The sequence below is a fragment of the Furipterus horrens genome, unplaced genomic scaffold, assembly GCF_987537825.1.
Source record: "Furipterus horrens unplaced genomic scaffold, mFurHor1.1.pri manual_scaffold_6, whole genome shotgun sequence".
NCBI lineage: Eukaryota > Metazoa > Chordata > Mammalia > Chiroptera > Furipteridae > Furipterus > Furipterus horrens.
In genome coordinates, this window is record NW_028327176.1 from 185964081 (window position 1) to 185969953 (window position 5873).

The window sequence follows — 5873 nt, forward strand, 5'->3', positions numbered from 1 at the left end:
ACCTGGCCTCCTTGGAGGAATGGCTGATCACATTGGGTTTGGGCAGGTAACATACAAGAGGATCCTGGGACCTTGTTTTTTTCCCATAGGAAAAAAAAAACTCTTGTTTATTTGATTAAACAAAAATAAAATAAGCTACATAGGAACACTTAAAGTCCAAAGATGCACCAACTTTGTTTTTTGTTTTGTTTTTTGTTTTTAAGTATATTTTATGGATTATGTTGTTACAATAGTTTCAATTTTCCCCCTTTGCTCCCCTCTGCCCAGTAACCCCCTTCCCTCCAGTAATCCCACCCCCCTTAGTTCACGTCCATGGGTCGTGCATATAAGTTCTTTGGCTTCACCCTTTCCTATATTATTCTTCCCCCTGTCTATTTTGCACCAATCAATTATGCTTCTTAATCCCTGCACCATTTCCCCATTTCTCCCCCTCCCCATCCTCAGCTGATAACCCTCCAAATGATCCCCATACCTATGATTCTGTTCCTATTCTGGTTGCTTAGTTAGATTTTGTTTTTAATTTTTAGATTCAGTTGTTGATAGTTGTGAGTTTGTAATCATTTTAGTGTTCATAGTTCTGATCTTCTTTTTCTTAAGTAAGTCCCTTTGACATTTCATATAATAAGGGATTGGTGATGATGAACTCCTGTAGCTTTACCTTGTCTGGGAAGCACTTTATCTGCCCTTCCATTCTAAGTGATAGCTTTGCTGGATAGAGTAATCTTGGTTGTAGGTCCTTGCTTTTCATCACCTTGAATACTTCTTGCCAGTCCCTTCTTGCCTGCAAAGTGTCTTTTGAGAAATCAGCTGGCAGTCTTATAGGCACCCCTTTATAGGCAACTCTCTGCTTCTCTCTTGTTGCTTTTAGGATTCTCTCTTTACCTTTCACCTTTGGCATTTTAATCATGGTGTGTATTGGTGTGGTGGCCTCTGGGTCCAGTCGCCCAGGACTCTGTGCTTCCTGGACTTGTATGTCTATTTTCTCCCCCAAATTTGGGAAGTTTTCCTCCATTATTTTTTCACATAGTTTTCAATTTCTTGCTCTTCCTCTTCTCCTTCTGGAACCCCCATTATTTGGATGTTGGCATGTTTAAAGTTGTCCCAGAGGTTCCCAAGCCTCTCCTTATTTTTTTTCAATTCTCGTTCCCTCATTCTGTACTGGTTGACTGTTTTGGGTTTTTTTTTTTTTTTTGTGTGTGTGTGTGTGTGTGTGTGTGTGTGTGTGTGTTTTTGTCCTTATGTTCCAAATCATTTATTTGAACACTGGTTTTCTTCTCTTCACCGTTGGTTTTGTGTGAGTTTTCCCTTGTTTCACTTAGCCTAGCCTTCACTTCTTCTCTTATGCATTTGCCATACTCAAGCATATCTGTCAAGCCTGTGAGCATCTTTATCACCAGTGTTTGGAATTCTTCATCTGCTAGGTTGGCTATCTCCTCATTGCTTAGTTCTCCCACTGGAACCTTGATCCGTTCCCCCTTCTTGGCCATACTTCTCTGTTTCCTCATCTTGACAGGCTCCTGTGTGTGTTTGCCTCTGTGCCTTAGGTAGAGCTGTCGCTCTTGTTACATTGTAAGGGGCGGAGCCTTATGTATCCTTCAGTACAGGGCGACCTGTTTCACCACATTGTGGTGCTATTTGGGGGGGGGTCTCAGAGGGAACAATGCCACTTGCCCAGCTCTCACACCTTTTCCAGGCACTTCTCCCACTTCCGTATGTGACTGGCACCCCTCTAGCTGTTGCCCTGGCCATTGTTCCAAGAGTGGGTGGGTCTGCAGACATTCTAGGACCATGGGGGCCCTTTAAACAAGTGGACTCTGCTGAGAGACCGGCAGTTTCTTCCTCCACCCCAACCCCCACTGGTCTGCACAGTCAGAAGCAATGAGGCTTGATTTTCCCCAATGCTGGGACTGTGAGCTGCATGGTCTGGTCAGGAGCTGGGAACACTCCCCAGGTGTCCCTCCTGACTTTTTAAAACGTATGACTGCACTTTCCGCTAGCCTGCTGCTGCTGCTGCTGCTGCTGCTGCTGCTGCTGCTGCCGCCAACCCTGCTGTTGCCACCACACTGCGTCCTCTCTGCCCCGGCTCTGCCCTCCTACCTGTCTGGATGAGTATTTCTTCTTTATATCTTTGTTTGCTGGACTTTCATGCAGTTTGACTTTCTGGAACTTCCAGTTGTTTCTAGTTTTGAGATAGTTGTATTCCTTGTTAGTTGTGGGGGGAGATACAACGTGTCTGTCTATGCCTCCATCTTGGCCAGAAGTCCCCCAACTTTGTTTTAAGGCTGCAGTAGCTGATACAGCATCTCCTTTCTACCTTCTCCAGCCTTCTCTGTGAACCACAGTGATGCATTTAGAAACCTGTCAGCCAACACAGGAGTTTTTGACCATTTTTCCCATTGGTTCTTCACCTGCTCATTGCCTGGGACCTTTTATTATACCCCAAAGCAAGAAAGCTTTCAAGTAGTAATGAGTTACATAAAAAATAAATTTGAGGTTTCCCATTTGCCAAAGTCATAACAGTTTGAGCATCAATGAAAATAATAAATTCAATTGCTTGAAACACCAAAACAACACAAAAACCTATGTGAGAAAGAAAGAAAGAAGAAGAAGAAAAAGAAAGACCTATAATTACGTACCAATGATAAATAAATGGAGCACCAACTCTTCATTCTTAATTCTAGGACAGAATTAAGCATTTATGCTATTTTTCTATATAAACTGCATTTGTAAACTCCTAATAAAGTACAAATACTTATTCACAGAAATCTTCTAACTAGGTCTAATCCTATACCTATTGAAACAAATGACATATATGCAAATTAAGATTATGCTACCCTTTATCAGAAGCATAAATGTAAATGTGGACTGAAAAGATCAAATGAGTTTTTACCTGATTATTCTCATATAAATGCCGTACACCATTTGTCAAGATGAAAATAGGACTATGACAAATAGGCAAGGCATTTTAAACTTACAAATCTGATTCATAACCATTTATGGATAATCGTGATCGCGATCTCTGTTTTATCATATCAGCACATCAGTGGAAAAGAAAAATGATGCTTTACTCCATCACATTAAACAAAAAAAGAACTTATTTGAAGGTCCTGAGCAAATCTATATTTTTTCCATACTTTAGAGCAATAGTGGCCCATGCCAAAAGTGGTAGCCCCAAAACATGATTGTGTGTGTATAAGTAGGATAAAAATGAGAAAATAAAGAGTAGGAATATTTTTTAACATAACACAACCATATTTAGAAAAATTATAGTAGCAAAGTCCTATGTGGAATAAAATTAAAGCATGAAAAAATTATAAGGTAAAAATTTTAAAAGACTGGGAGGAGAAATACAGCCAATACAAAACTTTTCTTTTTTGGTAGAAACTTTTTAGATATAAGGCAATATAATAGTGTTTCAATCACAGGAATTTTGAGAAGCCAACTGTGGACCAGCTATGAGACTAGTTTAGGGAAGTTACTTCTGCCTGGATATTCTCATTTATAATATAAGGTCATCAATGGCATTCACCTTATCGGGTTGTTGAGAGGATTAAATGAGTTGACAATAGAGACCGTATGATACTAACAATGAAAAATGTTAGCTCAGATTATTCCTTTGATTTAAGATTTTGCATAAGCTTAAAAACTTGCAGATATGTCTGGGTGAAAGTATACAGTCATTACTCATTCACACTTAAGGGGCTGGAGCATTAAAATAAATAAATGGAGTTTCTAAGGGTCAGGAGAGGAGTCACTTGGGGAGGAAAAAGATGGGGAAAGGGGTAGATATGAGAAATGTGAATCTGGGGGAGCTGCAAATATGGGTGGTGTTTTAGTGTTAAAGACAAAAATGACCTTCTTTGTAATTTTGCTGTTAGCCAGCCTGGTTTTCAGTTTTATGCCGTTATACTCAGTGTGACATCAGTGATGAACAGTTTCTGGTTATAGCTACATCATTGCTCAGATAATATGAATAAGAAGTCCTTCTGTCTTGCTCATCACCCGGTCTTACAGTTCTTCGTGTGTCAAAATTATTCTCCTGCCTGCTTCTATTTCTCTGAGAAAAGTCAAGTCACCTTTAATGCTACACTTGCTATTTAATTTACTGCTGCCTCTCCTCCTCCTTTATTTGTCCCCTAGACTATGACTGAATACAAGAATTCATTCTTCGATGTTTGCATAGTAACTGTTTGGAATCATGAAATTCCTCAAGAAATGATAGGTATCGTTGATCATAATGGTGATCTTAATAGAGAGCTCCGATGGTTATGAGCAAGACATTATTGAACACAAACGGTAGTTTGTAGATTGAAGGGCAAGAAACCATGTTAGTTTAGATAAAAACAGATAGCATATTACTAAGATAAGCACAGTCTATTCTATTAACCGTCCCTGACAACTTGCCATCCAGGGGCTCTAAGGATTGGTGAAAGTCATCTTAAAACCTGTAGCTACCATTTTTAAGAATTCCTAGAGAGATGTCCTACACTTAGAAGGAGCGACTATAATCTATGCTTTATTTAAACAAGGGAAAGGAAACCCAAATAATTATGAGCTAATAATTTCTAGACTAAGAAGACTGCATAATTAGTCATCCAAGAATCCATTTGAAAACATCTGTAGAAGAACAGGTCACAGGCATTGTTATGCGCTGGTCTAGACTGATCTAATCTTCTATGACAGACTGGCAGGGCTGGCTGGATTGAGGAGAAATAAAGGACATAATCTATCTTGACTTCAGCAAAATGTAGATCCTGGCTCACATGACATATTCATTAATAAAGTCAGTGTAATATTCTGCATTAGTATTCTCCTCACTGTCCTCAGACATAGGTTTCTATTGGTCCCTCAGTCTTCTCTAGGTGGTTTATTCCTATATTCATGAGAGAAGACCTGGGATTCAAGCAATAATTTACATTTGATCAAGCTGTGCCCTCTGCAGGGAAGTCTTACTCTACCTCAGTTCCTCAGATGGTGACATAGAACTCATATGTCCAAGCTTGAACACTGAAGTCTCTGAGCCTTGTTGAATCATTCACAATTCCCCATGTGCTCCTCCAGCTTTATTTGGACTTCTCCACTCAGTTAGAGACCCACATGTTCTTGACTGTATCAGCTGTTTAAAAATCATGCCATCTGTAGGGAGATAATTAATCTGTCAGTTTTGGTTACTGGGTCTGTATTGGTGGATGAATTCTGTGGACATGATTTAACAAGAAGACTCCAAAATGTTTTAGATGGTGTGAAAGCAAATTAACAAGAGATAAAAAACACATAATGGCACATGAATTATATGAATTAAAAGCAGCACAGATTCATAATGGTTAAAAACATAGATTCTAGGACTTACTTATTTGGGTTTGAATCATACTAGACTGCCTTATTAGCTGTGTGTCCTTGGGTAACTTACTTAACCTCTCTGTGCCAGTTTTCTTACCCACACCCTGCTTTTCATGGCATGTCTTTTCTCTTGTTTTACTCCACAAACCCCTTGAATAGATACTATGTCAGTTTCACTCAATAAATGGAATCAATGAATGGGTGGATGGATAAATGAACAAAAACAACTATTAGTACCAGTCTCAGCTAGGACACCCCATTAAAAATGTTTACATTACTTGAGTTTGACAGTCCTTCCACTACATTATGAAATAATCCAGATTTATACATTAGTGTTGGAAATTAAGATCAATGTAAAATTATTTTGATAAAAACTTTTCAAGAAGCTTTTAGAATTGGATTTGTTCTTAAGTTAGACTGCCATTGGAATGTACATCCAATTCTCAAAGAGGTTATAGGGGCCACACACAGCAGACACACACCCATGAGCGAGACCTCATTTGGACTCTTTTTCTGTTTACAATTAAAAAGCA